Source organism: Amblyraja radiata, unplaced genomic scaffold, assembly GCF_010909765.2.
Source record: "Amblyraja radiata isolate CabotCenter1 unplaced genomic scaffold, sAmbRad1.1.pri S151, whole genome shotgun sequence".
Taxonomy (NCBI): Eukaryota; Metazoa; Chordata; class Chondrichthyes; order Rajiformes; family Rajidae; genus Amblyraja; species Amblyraja radiata.
Window position 1 is genome coordinate 68,639 of NW_022630137.1, and position 17,217 is coordinate 85,855.

The 17,217-nt window shown below is 43.9% G+C and overlaps 1 long non-coding RNA gene across 1 annotated transcript; it reads right to left on the reverse strand.

Moving 5' to 3' along the window:
• Nucleotides 1-1,074: 1,074 nt before the first annotated feature.
• On the reverse strand, nt 1,075-6,992 carry LOC116969309. Its single transcript, XR_004410723.1, has 3 exons — nt 6,981-6,992; nt 4,023-4,029; nt 1,075-1,273 (listed from the first exon to the last, which is right to left on the reverse strand). It is a non-coding gene; the product is annotated as an uncharacterized LOC116969309 (long non-coding RNA).
• Between the last annotated feature and the right edge of the window lie 10,225 nt (nt 6,993-17,217).

A 17,217-nucleotide genomic window follows, 5' to 3' on the forward strand; every position in this document is an offset into this window, starting at 1 on the left:
TGCTTCCCTTTCCCCTGGAGTAACTCAGCGGGTCAGGCAGCATCTCTGGAGAGAAGGAATAGGTGACGTTTCGGGTCAGGACCCGGCTTACGTCCTAGTCTCGACCCGAAACGTCATCTATTCCACTTCTCCAGAGATGCTGCCTGACCCGCTGAGCAAATCTAGCATTTTGTGTCCGTCATCGGTATAAACCAATTATTATCTAACTAAATCTGCAGTTCCTTCCTAAACAAGGACAATGAAACATGCATCCCAATTTTAATGACTCTATCTGGATGTGAAAGATTTACAGGTATACAAGACAAACATGGGCAAATGGAACAAGCTTAGATAAGGCATTTTGGTCCGCATTGATGAGTTGGGCCAAAGGACCCAGTTCCATGCTGTATGGTTCTGTCCAAGGGAATTTGAGTGGATGAACAACATTGCAGCATTGGCTTTTTTGATCGTTAAACCTGCAGGTTTGATGTAGTCTATAGTTGTCATAGAGTGATACAGTGTGGAAACAGGCCCTTTGGACCAACTTGTCCACACTGGCCAACATGTCCCAGCTACACAGTAGTCCCACCTGCCTGTGCTTGGTCCATATCCCTCCAAACCTGTCCCTTCCATGTACCTGTCTACCTGTTCCTTAAACAATGGTATAGTCCCAGCCTCAACTACCTCCTCTGGCAACTTGTTCCATACACTCACCACCCATTGTGTGAAAACGTTACCCCTATTAAATCTTTCTCCCTTCACCTTGAACTTATGTCCTCTGGCCCTAGATTCCCCAACTCTGGGCAAGAGACTCATCCTCATCACCCCTCATCCTCCTGTGCTCCAAGCAGCCTACTCAACCTCTCCTTATAGCTCACACCCTCTAGTCCTGGCAACATCCTCGTAAATCTTCTCTGAACCCTTTCAAGCTTAACAATATCTTTCCTATAACATGGTGCCTAGAACTGAACACAATACTCTAAAAGCACTCACCGACATCTTATACGACTGCAACATGACCTCCCAACTTCTATACTCTGACTGATGAAGGCCAATGTACCAAATGCCTTTTTGACTACCTTATATACATGTGACTCGAACATCAAGGAACCATACACCTGCACTCCTAGATCCTTCTGTTCTACAACACTCCCCAGAGGCCAACCATTCACTGTGTAGATCCAGCCCATGTTAGACATCGCAAAATGCAACACACTTTTCTGCATTAAATTCCATCAACCATTCCTCAGCCCACCTGGCCAATCAATACAGATCCTGTTACAATCTTTCACAACTAAGTCACTGGACTCCAGGTAAACTATCCCAACGTCAACGATTAATCAAACTGTAACATGAGTCTTTGTCAACATCTTCCAGTGGTCACGCTTGCCTCCTGTCCAGGATACTGTCAGGTTGACATTGAAAGATAAAAGTTTCTCCTCCGGCCAAATCTATGTGAAATCTATCCTTCACATAACTGCTGCTGTGTGCGGCAAAAATATGATTTTATCAGTTTCTAATGAAATGCCAGTCAAACTATTTTTTATAGCCAAGTATCCATACATAGAAGGAATTTGCCTTGGTGCTTTGCTCGCAAGTCACAACACGATATACAGTAGACAATCAAAAATAAAACATTATAATTTAAACTATATTGAAGAGGGAGTTAGATGTGGCCCTTGTGGCTAAAGGGATCAGGGGGTATGGAGAGAAGGCAGGTACAGGATACTGAGTTGGATGATCAGCCATGATCATATAACCATATAACAATTACAGCACGGAAACAGGCCATCTCGACCCTTCTAGTCCGTGCCGAACACATAATCTCCCCTAGTCCCATATACCTGCGCTCAGACCATAACCCTCCATTCCTTTCCCATCCATATAACTATCCAATTTATTTTTAAATGATAAAAACGAACCTGCCTCCACCACCTTCACTGGAAGCTCATTCCACACAGCTACCACTCTCTGAGTAAAGAAGTTCCCCCTCATGTTACCCCTAAACTTCAGTCCCTTAATTCTCAAGTCATGTCCCCTTGTTTGAATCTTCCCTACTCTCAGTGGGAAAAGCTTCTCCACGTCAACTCTGTCTATCTTTGGTCCCCTAATTTGAGGAAGGACATTCTTGCTATTGAGGGAGTACATCGCCGAATGGCCTCTACTCCTGCACCTATTTTCAATGTTTCTATGTTTCTATGTGAAGAATGAAATAAAATACCAGAGCTAAAGGAGGCTACAGACTTTTGGCTGTTGAGTAGAGCTACTGCTTGTGGAAACAAGCTGTTTTTATGTCTGTGGCTGTGGCGGCTTTGACAGTCCGGAGTCGCCTTCCAGAGGGAAGTGATTCAAAGAATTTGTGGCCAGGGTGAGAGCGGTCAGAGATGATCTTACCTGCTCACTTCCTGGCCCTTGCAGTGTACAGTTCATTGTTGGGGGGAAAGGTTGCAGCCAATATCCTTCAATGATCAATAATAAACCTTAAATGATTAACATGCATGTTCCTCAAACGTAAAAAAATATGAATAGTCAAATTTAAAATTCAATTTAACTGCCTTATTCAAAATTAGATTGGAGAAAGCAATTTCCCCATGGGTTTTAATTATGAGGAATGCCTCATTTTCTTCCACTATTAAGCTATATATTAAAAATTCAAGTTGTTATAATGCTATATTTAACTGCGCTTCATTATGTAGACAGTGCTATTTCAAAGAACTAAATTGAGCTAGCTGCTGAACAAAATTGGCGACATTAATATTTCCAGTGCGTGACCAAGTGTAATCTTCTGCATGGACTGGAAAGCAAGCAATTCAAACAGGATATGCAGGTGTAAGTCTGACTCCATTATGAGCTGGATTCTGCCTATTTGTTTAAGATAGCATTTTGCAGTCATAACATCATAGAGTGTGGAAACAGGACCCTTCAGACTAACCTGCTCATACCGTCCACATTTACCATCTACACTAGTCCCACCTGCCTGTGTTTGGCCCATCTCTCTCTAAACCTGCCCTATCCATGTACCTCTCTAAATATTTCTTAAATGTTCTGATAGTACCTGCCTCAACTACTTCCTCCAGCACCTCATGCTTTGTGTTACCCCTCGTGTTACCACATCAAATCTTTCCCCACTGACCTCAAACCTATGGCCTCTGGTTTTGATTCACTTACTCTGGCCGAGAGACTATGTACGTCTACACGATCTATTCCTCACAATTTTATACGCCTTTAAAAGATCACCCTGATCTTCAAGGAATAGAATCCCAGCCTGCTCAACCTCTCCTTGTAGGTCAGGCCCTCTAGTCTTGGCAACTAATAATATATTAATTATATTTTCCCTGGAGCCAAAATTCCAGTATTGTGCACAGCGATAGAGAGCTAAGAATTTGGAATTATAACTACAGAGGGAACGACACCTTAACAAATAACTTATTCATAACAAAAGGATTTGAGTATAGGAGCAGGGAGGTTCTACTGCAGTTGTACAGGGTCTTGGTGAGACCACACCTGGAGTATTGCATACAGTTCTGATCTCCTAATCTGAGGAAAGACATTCTTGCCATAGAGGGAGTACAGAGAAGGTTCACCAGGCTGATTCCTGGGATGTCAGGACTTTCATATGAGAAAGACTGGATAGACTCGGCTTGTACTCGCTAGAATTTAGAAGATTGAGGGGGGATCTTATAGACACGTACAAAATTCTTAAGGGGTTGGACAGGCTAGATGCAGGAAGATTGTTTCCGATGTTGGGGAAGTCCAGAACAAGGGGTCACAGTTTAAGGATAAGGGGGAAATCTTTTAGGACTGAGATGAGGGAAACATTTTTCACACAGAGAGTGGTGAATCTCTGGAACTCTCTGCCACTGAAGGTAGTTGAGGCCAGTTCATTGGCTATATTTAAGAGGGAGTTAGATGTGGCCCTTGTGGCTAAAGGGATCAGAGGGTATGGAGAGAAGGCAGGTACAGGATACTGAGTTGGATGATCAGCCATGATCATATTGAATGGCGGTGCTGGCTCGGAAGGGCCGAATGGCCTACTCCTGCACCTATTTTCTATGTTTCCATGTTTCTATGACCCAGTTGGCAAAGCTGCTCCCTCATGGCTCCAGAGCTTGATCCTAATCTCACGTGTCTGTGTGGAATTTTCACACACTCCCTATGACTGCAAGGATTTCCTTCAAGTGCTCCGAATTCCTCTAACGTCCCAAAGACGTGTGGGTTTGTAGTCAATTGCCCTCTGTAAATTGCCCCTCATGTGTAGGGAGTGGATGCAAAAGTGGGATAACATAGAACAAGTGCGAACAGACGATGATAGTCAGTGCGGACTCACTGGGACAAAAGGCCTGTTTCCATGCTGTGTCCTACAATGAATTTCAATCAATCCATAATCGAATTGCATGCAAGAACATTATAGATGGCACGACAATAGACACAAAGAGCTGGAGTAACTCAGCGGGACAGGCAGCATCTCTGGAGAGAAGGAATGGGTGACGTTTCGGGTTTCAATGGCACAGTTGATAGAGCTGCTGCCTCACAGCACCAGAGACTCGGGTTCGTTCCTGACCTCGGATGCTGTGGGTGGAGTTGAATAAATCTACCTGTCACCGTGCAAGTGTCCTTTGGGTGCTCCGGTTTCCTCACAGATCCCAAAGAGATCACATCACAAAGCCGATCTAACCCCTGCAACAGTCACCTTGGGAAAAGGCACACGAGTCTGAAGGGACAGATGTCATTGCCCCATTGGCCTTCTGCACAAAACAAGCATGGAAGACATTAAGTTGATGAGGTAGGGCCGCACTATCACTAGTGATGTTGCCTGACTTTGCTTTGCAGCCAGTTTATAGGATTCAGACCTTGCCACATTCTGCGTGTGTCCAAATGATTATAGGGGACTAAAGTTTGTACTGATGTTGGCTCTTAGCATCCTTGATAACTTTGCAGAGATCAAAAGCTTCTCACTGCACCTCAGTACTTGACAATAAACAAAACTACGTGCAGGTGGAGGCTAATTAGCTGCTGTAAAACAAAAGTTGCCCATGGTGTGTAGGGAGTGAATGAGAAAATGGGTTAAAATAAAATCCTTGTGAAGCGGCGATCGATGGTCATTGTGGAATCTGTGGGCCAAAGGGACTATTTCCATACTGTCTCTCAAAAATAATCGAAAACAACATATTTTTATACATTTCCTCAAAATGTGAACATAACTCTAAAATAAAAGGAAGGTACATTCACGATTGTAACCGTAAATTGAATGTCTCCGAGCGTTATTTTTGTTTTCATTTATATGGGACCTAATTTGAGACGGAACCAAAATGCATAATTTCCTCTGCAATATGACATTGATCAAAGTAAACCGAAACCTTATTAAATCAATGTTGTTGGAGTAGAAAACAGTGTAAGATAATTTTGACTTGGCAATTATTAAACTTTGAACCTCTCTATGCTTTGTAGCCGTTAGAGCCTTATCATCAATATTCGTCATCAGTTTATTTTATTCAACAACATATGGTGTGACTTCAATGCTATTGTTTGGTCACAAATAGAATTTTGCTTTCCCCGATTGGATACTTGTTATTATTCAGAATAATATTTGTACATGATAACTCGGAATGGCACAGTGGGGCAGCGGTAGAGTTGCTACCTTACAGCGCCAGAGACCCGGGTTCAATCCTGACCACGGGTGCTGTCTTTAGAGTGTCGATATTCTTCCTGTGTGTCACCAGAAAGAGGAATCCAGGCCAAACATCTCACAACATACTTGGTGCCACCCTTGAAGAATCCAAACAAACCAAGTATCTTGGCATCAAATTGCATGTTAAATGGTCAGCTAGACATAGATTACAAGCCCTACACCAACCCCAAACCAATTAGGAGTAGACGAGGGCATTCAATCCAATTTGTGATCCCAGCTACAAAGACAGATGTGTACAGCAATTCGTTCTTCCCACGCACAATTAAAGCATGGAATAATCGCCACCCAACTATAGTTACCCAACCAGATGCAACTAAATTTAAAGTAGCACTTTCTTCCCAATAACCCTTTCTGGCTTAATCCCTCCCTTCACCACCTCCAGATTAAATTCCAGTTGGAATATTTTGGAGGACACAGAAACCAAGAACCAAGATGGTCGGTGCAAACTCGATAGGCTGAAGGGCCTGTTTTCAAGCTGTATCTTTAAAGTGTGGTCGAAACACTCTTGAATCTCGTGATTCTTGACACGCGATGCAGACAATGTTATTACTGCTGATGTTTGGAGACGAGACATGTGAAATGTTGCTGACATACTTGTTGACCAAGATGCCTCATCTACGCTAGTCCCATTGCTCAATAACGTGCCATAGGTCAATTGTCAAAACGTTCATCCGTCTGAAAAACAACTGCCGCAGTTTAGCAACAGAAGAAAATCCTTTAATAAGGTTGAATATCCCAACAGAGCAAAATTTGAAGAATGCAGCACTCTCTGCATAATTGCCCGCCAAATAAACTTCAAATCAAGGGTCGCAAACTGAGATCCCAATCCCCACACCCACGAGTAATTTCAACAGTATTCCCCTTACTATAAAATGGCCAGACAACCATGACGAAGCCCTGTGCAAAAGCGAAATGGATCAATGGTCTTCCAATTAAAAAAAATAATATATATATATTTTTAAATTATTGTTTTTATTGTAGGATTCTGGCAATTGCAGAATCTTTATTTTATTAGTCTAAAAAGCATTTAAACCTGCAGACACAGAGTCAAACAGCATGAAAACAAGCCCTTTAGCCCAACTTGTCCATGCCAAACAAGATGCCCCTTCAAAACTGGTCCTATTTGGCCCAAATCCCCCTAAACTGCAGGGGAAACCCAGCAGGTCGGGTCAGGCAGCATCTCTGGGGGGAAAGGGAATAGGTGACATTTCGGGAAGTGTTCTAACCCAAAACATCACCTATTCCTTTTTCCAAAGATGCTGCCTGACACGCTGAGTTACTCCAGTATTTTAAGTCTCTCCTCGGTATAAACCAGTATCTGCAGTTCCTTCCTACACATTCCCTCTAAACATTTCCCGATTCAAATATCTTATAAATGTTGTAATTGTACCAGCCTCATCTACTTCCTCTGGCAGCTCCTTTCATATACGAAAACCTCAGTGTATAAAAAGTTGCCCACAGGGTTCGTATTAAATCTTTCCTCTTTCAGATTGAACCCAAGCCCCCTATTTCTTGATTCCTTTAGCCGTGAAAAAAGTCCAGTCACCCTATTTATTCTCTTTTGAGTTCATGACTGTTTGTCTCCTCAGCTTTATACTTTCTCCCAGATATCACTTAATCTTCCCAGCTTCTGACATGTCCTGTACTTCCTTTTTCAATATAATTACCATAAACCAATCAGCTACACATTAATCTCGGATTCAACTGTTAACACTTTTGCAACAATTTACAGTGAAAACATTCATATTAATATTGGTTTATTAGTGTCATGTGTATGGAGAATTTAGTGAAAAATATTGTTTGTGTTTGCATCCAGTCAAATTAAACCAGACATAAATACAATCAAGCTATACACAAGCACAATGGTGAGTGCAAAGAATAAAATAACCAAAGCGTAGAATATTCCTCCCACATTCCAAAGATGTACAGGTTTGTAGGCTAATTAGCTTTGACAAAAATTGGAAGTTGTCCCTAGTGTGTACGACAGAACTAGTGTACGGATTTGATCGTTGGATGAAGAGCCCGTTCCCATTCTGTATCTCCAAAGTCTAAATAGTGGTGCAGTGTTACTGCTGGAGAAAGTGCAGATAAAAAAGTGTACAGCAGTTGCAGTGAGGTAGGTTGGAAGATTGGAACAAATCCCTTAGTTCATGAGGAGATCAGGCTGCCATATCCTTGATAAATATACTGGCAATTTAAAAAAACATAATACCATAAATAATCCCAGGAGTTCTCAGGTATAACATTTTAAACAAGACACACTGATTTATTCTTGCACCATTATTAATGTTTATTTTTGTTGTTCAGTTAAAATAGATTAGCAGCATCGCAGTAGTTTATAACTTTGCACAAACTTTATATAACTGTTAAACATTGGTTTGGCAGCAAATGCACATTGATGTTGACTGAGCTCTCATTAACTTCCAGCAGAGGCATGGCTCCAACCAGCATTAATATCCTCTCAGGAGTTAAAATAGAAAGATTAAACGAGAACTTACCAGTTTGAAGTTTGATCTGTATTTTATGAGGAGTTACGATGAGGGATTACGTGAAGAACCCGCTCAGCGCGCAGGCGCGGCATACTTCAAAGCAGCGGTGTGGAATCACAGATAGACACAGTTATTTGAAGTAAACATAGTAAAGAAAAGGAGACATCAGTTATTAGTTTGATCCATACAATGAGGGTGGGAGCGGAGGGCACGTAATCCCTCATCGTAACTCCTCATAAAATACAGATCAAACTTCAAACTGGTAAGTTCTCGTTTAATCATACTATTTTACTTCGGAGTCACGTGAGTGACTACGTGAAGACTTCAAAGCTCTGTGATTTCAAACCGTGTAACAGTTTTATTTCACTCACTGCCGAAGTTCTTGAGGGAGGAAGTGTTATCGTAATCAACCAATGAATCTGTTTTTCAAGAAACAAAAAAGGTATTTATTAACAATAACAAAAATAAATTGCTCCCCCGGGCTTAAATTAAATATTTGCAGCTTGTAATATTTTCTCTGCAAATAAATCAGGTTTCGTCAACGGCTTTTAAAAAAAGTTCTGAATGTCGTTTCCCTCGAGCATCCTGCCGTATTCAGAATATGGTCAACCGGTACGTCCATTCTCTCGGCCGTTGATGTAGATGCTGCCCTAGTGGAATGAGATTTAAATGTATTAGTATCTATTCCGGCAGCCTGCAGTACCTGTTTGAGCCATCTTGAAATGGTTTGGCTCGTTACCCGGCCATGATGTTTCTTGTGGCTGACCCATAAGGCTTGTTCACTCCCTCTGATATTGTGGGTTGTGTCTATGTAATGTTGTAGATGGTTCACGACACACAACCGTGGCTCTGGTGGGTAGGCCCGGAATACCACTACTGGATTAGCTGTTCCTGGCCTGCTTTGTTTCACCAGACACTGTATGATGAGTGTGATCTGATCTGGCGTGGTCACCATGTTGTCCAGCCTCAATTTGTGTAGTGACTGGACCCTCTGAGTGGATACAAGTGCCATCAACATGAGCGTCTTTAGTGTAGATTGCTCGAGGCCGAGGGATCTGGTTGGTGGCCATTCCCTGAGATATGTCAGGACCACACTGATATCCCAAATATGGGTATACCTGGGCTTAGGGGGCTTGATATTGTAAATGCCCTTCATCAGTTTTACCACCAGTGGATGGGATCCCATCGCCTGTTGTCCTGGCGCTGGTTTGAGATAAGCAGTAAGAGCACTCCGCGCTGTGTTGATGGCACTGTAGCTGATCCCTACATCGTGGTGTAGATGGCCAGGAACTCCAGTACGTTGGTGGCTGTGGCTGTTGCGTATGTTGTCCCTGTTTCCTGGCAGTACTTCTCCCATTTTTTGATGCTGGTTAAGTACTGCCTCTTGGTGGATGTTCGAAGGGATGCCGACATGGTGGTGATGGTTTGTTCAGACAATCCCAGATCCAGGTGAGGTCTGTTCAAAACCTGCAACCCAGGAGTTTAATGTCTTCATGGCATGGGTGGCTTATGCCTGATACTGGGTGAGTTAATAATCCTGGATCACTGGGAAAAACCATTGGTGATTCAACCACCATGTCATGCAGAACTGGGAACCATGGCTGTGTAGGCCAGTCGGGCACCATCAAAATACCAGAAGCAGAGTCCATCTGTATTTTGCGAAGTACCCGACTGATGAGGCAGAAGGGAGGGAAAGCATAGAAGAAGAAATTTCCCCAATCCAGCGTGAAGGCATCTACCGCTGCTGCCTCTGGGTCTGGTTCCCAAGCGACATACATCGGTACCTGGTGATTTAGCCTTGATGCAAATAAATCGATATCTGCCGTTCCATATTGCTTAATAACTTTAGCAAATAGTTTAGGGTTTAACATCCATTCGATGTTGTCATTGAATTTGCGTGACCTGTTGTCTGCCACTGTGTTTAGCTTACCTGGTAGGTAAGTAGCTAATAGCCAAATATGTCTTTCGACACACCATTGCCAAATCATGTTGACCAATTTGTCGCATGATAATGATTTTATGCCGCCCATATGGTTAATATAAGCGTATTATCAATTTGTAACCGAACATGCAAGTGCTGCATATTAGATACATATGCTTTTAAACCATAAAAGGCGCCCAACATCTCTAGATAGTTAATGCCCAGTGTAAGTAGTAATGATGACTCTAGTTTAGTCCATCTACCACCTGTGCTGGATATGGAGTTAGTCGCTCCCCAGCCTTGAGCACTGGCATCTGTTTGAATAACTAAAGTAGGGTTAGTGATGATAATAGGGCTGAAACTATGCCAAACATTTTCTGCCCACCACTGTAGCTCTGATATTGCTTCAGTGGGTAATTCCATGACACGATCATAGTGACCTGTATGTCGTTTTAGTGCCTGTACCTTTGCTCTTTGTAAATTTTGATAGTGCAAAGGTCCGAATTGTGTAGCCGGAAATGCTGCTACCATTTCCCCAATTACTCTTGCTACTTGTCGAATAGTTGGTCGCTCGTTGACCATTAATTTGTTGCATGATTGTGCTAATGCAAACCATTTTTGCCTTTGGCAAGGTAACAGTCATATGGACTGAGTTAATTGTGAAGCCCAGGTAGTCCATGATAGTGGATGGCTTCAACTTAGTTTTATCTGGATGTAGGACGAACCCCAGAGTTTCGAGGAGCTGTTTTGTAGCTGATACTGCTGCCACAGCCAATTCCATCGTTTTTCCTACTATCAGAATATCATCCAGATATGCCATGACAATATGTTTTTGTTTTCTTAGTATTGCCATGGCTGGTTTCAATATTTTGGTGAATAATCTTGGGGCTGAAGTTAACACATTGGGCAATGCTTTGTACTGCCATTGTTGCCCCATCCAGATAAATGTTAGGTATCTGCGATGATCCTTGTGTATGGGTACTAGATAGTAAGTATCCTTTGGAAATCAGTTGTTTGGCTGTAACAATGTCTCCATTTTGAAATGTATATACTTAACACATTTATTTAGTGATGTTAAGTCAATGATGATGCGACATCCACCATCTTTTTTGGTTTTAGTGAATATATTCGATACAAATTCCAAAGGTTCATGTTTGCTTTTCGATGACCCCCTTTGCGATAAGTCTCACCAGTTCAGCTTGTCCCTCACGTTTCTTTTTGATGGAGGGAGAAAATACCCTTTGGGGCCAATGTTGAACTGGCGGCGATTTTTCTGATATGAATTGTATTTTATATCCACTAATGCTGTTGAGTATATAGTTGTCACTCGTGACAGTACCCCATGCTTCTTTGAACAAGTGTAATCTCCCCCCTGTTAGTAAAGAACCCTTACTCTATATGCTGGCAGGAACCAGACCCACCTACCTCCATGGTTATTGGCGTTTCTTCTGTTTTCTCATGTTCTTGAAGGCTTTGTTTGTCTGACGTGCTGGCGATGGTGGGGGGTGGCGCATGTTCCATGGGGTCCGCTCTGGGCCCTGATCTAAAAAAGATCTTTGGGGATAAAATGCGGTCCCCGAGCTTTCACCAGTCCCATATTGAGGACGTCGACTGGTGGATGCCGTGGGGTGCTGCCGCTTGGGTAGTGTAGGTCTTGGTTTGCTCGTCCTGGGGCCTGCCCTCATGAGGCCGAAAGTTTTCGATGCCTCTTCCATGTCCCTCACATTTTTGGTGAGGTCCGTCCCAAATAACAGAGCGTCCATCTCTGCAGCTGGGGCTTTGCATAACCCAGCAAATTTGGGATTGAGGGCAGGTCTTATGATTTCCCGCCGGAGGTTATTGATTTCAAACTGAGTGTTGCACATCAATGCCAGTACATCCTGCTGGCAGGTATCCATCTCCGTGCTGTCCACAGAACGATCAAAGGCTGTGATGGCCGACATCAGGAGCCTTAGGATCCGCTGTAGCTTGAGTTCATGGTTACGAATGTGTGACCCCACGTGCCCCCAGATTTGGCTGTTCACAGTCAGCACTCTGAGGGCCTCACAGTTCTCTGGTGCTGTGTAAAGATCTAGCGCCTCAGAAAGCACCTTCTCCTGCAAGGGCTTATTCGAAAGATGATTTATGCTGGCCGCCAATTTCGGTTCCAGCGGTCTTCCAGCACGTGGGGTTGCTACATAGCGGTCCACCACACCCAGCAGTTCTTCCTGCTCCTGCACCTCCTGCATACTCCCGATCTCGTCCGCCAACCCCTGTTCCAGACCAGCCCAGCCCTGGTCACCAATGCTAGCCTCCAGTGATGAGGGAGCAGAGGGCAGTGCACAAGACACTGTGGAGGAGGTGCCTGACCTTCCTCCGTGAGAGCGCTCTTTCTTCGCATCCCGCTGGAGCTGCTCCAATAGCTGTTGTATGCAGCTCATGCGGCTGTCTCTCCTCCGTTTAGGTGGAGACATGTCCCCGTCCGACGAATCGGAAATCACCAGCCGGTTGGTTTTCCTGGTGGATTTTTTCCCAGTCCGCTGTTCAGGCATTAGCGGGACTGGGCTTGGCTCGGCGTCGGGGATAGTGGAGCGCTCTATGAGCGGTCCTGCCGCCTGTTGCTGCCCCCCTGAGATTGAACGTTCCTCTGGTGGAGTTGAGCGGGGTGCAGTTCTCTTCGAGAGTTTTTTCTTAAGTGCACTCATTTCTGTAAGCAGAAAACACACACACAACTCTCCTTCTCCGTTAGCTCCTTTCCACACCTCAGTGTACTTACCTAACGGTCCGTTTTTTAAACTGCAGCGGGAGAGCCTAACTCCAGCTGCCGCCGCTTGTTGCACTGCTGGCGTAATGACACGCATGCGCGCTGAGCGGGTTCTTCACGTAGTCACTCACGTGACTCCGAAGTAAAATCTCAGGTCTCAGCCCATAAAGATTAAGTAGCTCTTGATTTTTTCCCACATTAAGCCTCATTACTAGTTTCAATGTTATACTAATCTTTCTTCTGAAACATACTTTGTTCACATTAGTTTCTACAAAGAGTTGACGCAATCGGCGAGCGAGAGGGATGTTGGAACGGTAACTTGCCCAATGGCTCATCAGTCGGCACAGAGCTGAAGATGTTGGTTGTGAGGAGGGCAGAAGGGCAAACCAGTATAATGCCTCAAATAACCATATAACCATATAACAATTACATCAACAAAAACAGGCCATCTCAACCTTTCTAGTCTGTGCCGAACACGTATTCTCCCCTAGTCCCATCTACCTGCGCTCAGACCATAACCCTCCATTCCTTTCCCGTCCATATAACTATCCAATTTATTTTTAAATGATAAAATCGAACCTGCCTCCACCACCTTCACTGGAAGCTCATTCCACACAGCTACCACTCTCTGAGTAAAGAAGTCCCCCCTCATGTTACCCCTAAACTTCTGTCCCTTAATTCTCAAGTCATGTCTGCTTGTTTGAATCTTCCCTACTCTCAGTGGGAAATGCTTATCCACGTCAACTCTGTCTATCCCTCTCATCATTTTAAATACCCCTATCAAGTACCCCCTTAACCTTCTGCGCTCCAAAGAATAAATACCTAACTTGTTCAACCTGTCTCTGTAACTTAGTTGTTGAAACCCAGGCAACATTCTAGTAAATCTCCTCTGTACTCTCTCTATTTTGTTGACATCCTTCCTATAATTAGGCGACCAAAATTGTACCCCATACTCCAGAATTGTCCTCACCAATGCCTTGTACAATTTTAACATTACATCCCAACTTCTATACTCAATGCTCTGATTTATAAAGGCCAGCACCCCACAATGCCTTAAAGGTAGGCTGCAGACGGCATTGTGGGGACACAAAGATGACCAGGAGAGGAGAGGGACATCTGTTCGCGGGAACATCGAACTCGCATTGGCGCCAAAAATGGCGGCACCAGCATGTATAAAATATGCAATCAGAACTTAACTGTGCAGGTGCATATGTGACAAATAAAGTTCGGTTGAACTATTATTTACTGGAATAGCAATTGTTCAAAGTACTTGAGTTGACAATATTCAATGTACCGATCCTGACATTTGAAGTTAGTCATCCAATTCGGCTTGTACACGCTGGAATTCAGAAGATTGAGGGGGGATCTTATAGACACTTACAAAAATCTTAAGGGGTTGGACAGGCTAGATACAGGAAGATTATTCCCAATGTTGGGGAAGTCCAGAACTAGGGGTCACAGTTTGAGGATAAGAGGGAAGTATTTTAGAACCAAGATGAGAAAATCATTTTTATACACAGAGAGTGGTGAATCTGTGGAATTCTCTGCCACAGAAGGTAGTTGAGGCCAGTTCATTGGCTATATTTAAGAGGGAGTTAGATGTGGCCCTTGTGGCTAAAGGGATCAGGGGGTATGGAGACAAGGCAGGGATGGGATACTGAGTTGGATGATCAGCCATGATCATATTGAATGGCGGTGCAGGCTCGAAGGGCCGAATGGCCTACTCCTGCACCTATTTTCTATGTTTCTATGTTTCTAATTCCAATAAATGCTGCTGAGGGGAATCACCTACAGGTAGATTACATACAGCCATAAAGACATACTTAATCCTGCTTCACAGGTCATCCAAGAACCATACAAAGTAATCAAAACTGGAACAGTCCGTAGCAGCTGGAACAGTCCGTTGCAGGGGTGGAAGGGGTCTCTCATGATATTGTTGGCTCTGGAGTTGCACCTCCTGATGTATAGTTCCTGCAGGGGGGCGAGTGAAGTTCCCATAGTGCGTTCGGCCGAACGCACTACTCTCTGCAGAGCCTTCTTGTCCTGAGCAGAGCAATTTCCAAACCAGACGGTAATATTCCTGGACAAGATGCTTTCCACAGCCGCTGAGTAGAAGCACTGGAGGATCCTCGGAGACACTCTGAATTTCCTCAATTGCCTGAGGTGGTAAAGGCGCTGCCTTGCCTTACTCACGAGTGCTGAGGCGTGTGATGCCCATGTCATATCCTCAGAGATGTGGACTCCCAGGTATTTAAAACAGTTCACCCTATCCACAGGATCCCCATTTATCCTCAATGGAGTGTACGTCCTCGGATGATGTGCCCTCCTAAAGTCCATGATCAGCTCCTTTGATCAGCTCACACAGCTTATTTATTTATTTTACTCTTCTTTTACATCGGTTGGAAGCTGCATACTAAATCTCGTTGCACTGACGTACAATGACAATAAAATATATTATTATTATTATTATTATTATTATTATTATTATTATTATCATCTCATTGAAACATATAAGATTGTTAAGAGCTTGGACACACGAGGCAGGAAACATGTTCCTGATGTAGGGGGAGTCCAGAACCAGGGGTTTAAGAATAAGGAGTCAGCCATTTAGAACGGAGATGCGGAAACACTTTTTCTCACACTCAGGTGAAGGCAGGTTCTCTGAATGCTTTCAAGAGAGAGCTAGATAGGGCTGATAAAGATTGCAGAGTTAAGGGATATGGGGAGAAGGCAGGAACGGGGATACTGATTGGGGATGATCAGCCATGATCATATTGCTGGCTCGAAGGGCCAAATGGCCTGCTCCTGCACCTATTGTCCATTTCTATTGTCTAACTGAACCATCCTACCAACAAGTGGGCGATCACGGTGGCGCAGCGGTAGAGCTGCTGCCTTACAGCACTTGCAGCACTGGAGACCCGGGTTCAATCCCAACTTCGGGTGCTGTCTGTACGGAGTTTGTACCTTCTCCCCGTGACCGAGTGGGTTTTCTCCGATCTTCGGTTTCCTCCCACACTCCATAGACGTACAGGTATGTAGGTTAATTGGCTTGGTGTAGGTGTATATTGTCTCTCGTGTGTGTAGGATAGTGTAGATGTGTCGGGATCTTGGTTCTTGGTATCTTGGTTCTTGGTTCTCCAAAATATTCCAACTGGAATTTAAACTGGAGGTGGTGAAGGGAGGGATTAAGCCAGAAAGGGTTATTGGGAAGAAAGTGCTACTTTAAATGTAGTTGCATCTGGTTGGGTAACTATAGTTGGGTGGAGATTATTCCATGCTTTAATTGTGCGGGGGAAGAACGAATTGCTGTACACATCTGTCTTTGTAGCTGGGATCACAAATTGGATCGAATGCCCTCGTCTGCTCCTAATTGGTTTGGGTTTGGTGTAGGTATTGTAATCTATGTCTAGCTGACCATTTAACATTTTGTAAAAACTGGTCAAATGGTGAGCTTCACGTCTGTCTTGGAGAGGGTTCCACCCCAGAGAATTCAGAAGATCGTTGGTGGGTGTAGACACGGTGAGTCGAAGAGCCTGTTTCTCCGCTGTATCTCGAACCTAAACTAAACTAAACTGGAGAGCAATCCAGAGCTGCCTCTTTGGAGACCCTCTGGCTATCTTTGAGCAGACTTTATTGGACTTGATCTTGCACTAAGGGTTATTCATGTTATTCCCTTAATCATGCATCTGTGCATAGTGGATGGTTCGATTGTAATCATGCATTGTCTTTCCGCTGACTGGTTGGCACGCAACAAAAGCCTTTCATTGTACCTTAGTAAAGGTGAGAAGAAACTAAACTCCAACTGAAACGGATAAGCTTTTCCCATTGAGAGTAGGGAAGATTCAAACAAGAGGACATGACTTCAGAATTAAGGGACAGAAGATTAGGGGTAACATGAGGGGGAACTTCTTTACTCAGAGAGTGGTCGCGATCTGGAATGAGCTTCCAGTGGAAGTGTTGGAGGCAGGTTCGATTGTATCATTTAAATATAAATTGGATGGGTATATGGATGAGAAAGGAATGGAGGGTTATATTCTGAGTGCAGGTAGATGGGACTAGGGGGAAATAATTGTTCGGCACGGACTTGTAGGGCCGAGATGTTCTCCCTGTTGCAGTATGGGTTTCCTCCGACTGCGCTGGTTTCCAAACATCTGCGGGTTGGTAGGTTATTTTGCCTCTGTAAATTGCCACTAGTGTGCAGAGAGTGGATGTGAAAGTGGAATAACTTAGAACTGTGTGTGTGTGTGTGTGTGTGTGTGTGTGTGTGTGTGTGTGTGTGTGTGTGTGTGTGTGTGTGTGTGTGTGTGTGTGTGTGTGTGTGTGTGTGTGTGTGTGTGTGTGTGTGTGTGTGTGTGTGTGTGATCAATAGTCTGCGTGGACTTGGTGGGCTGTATCT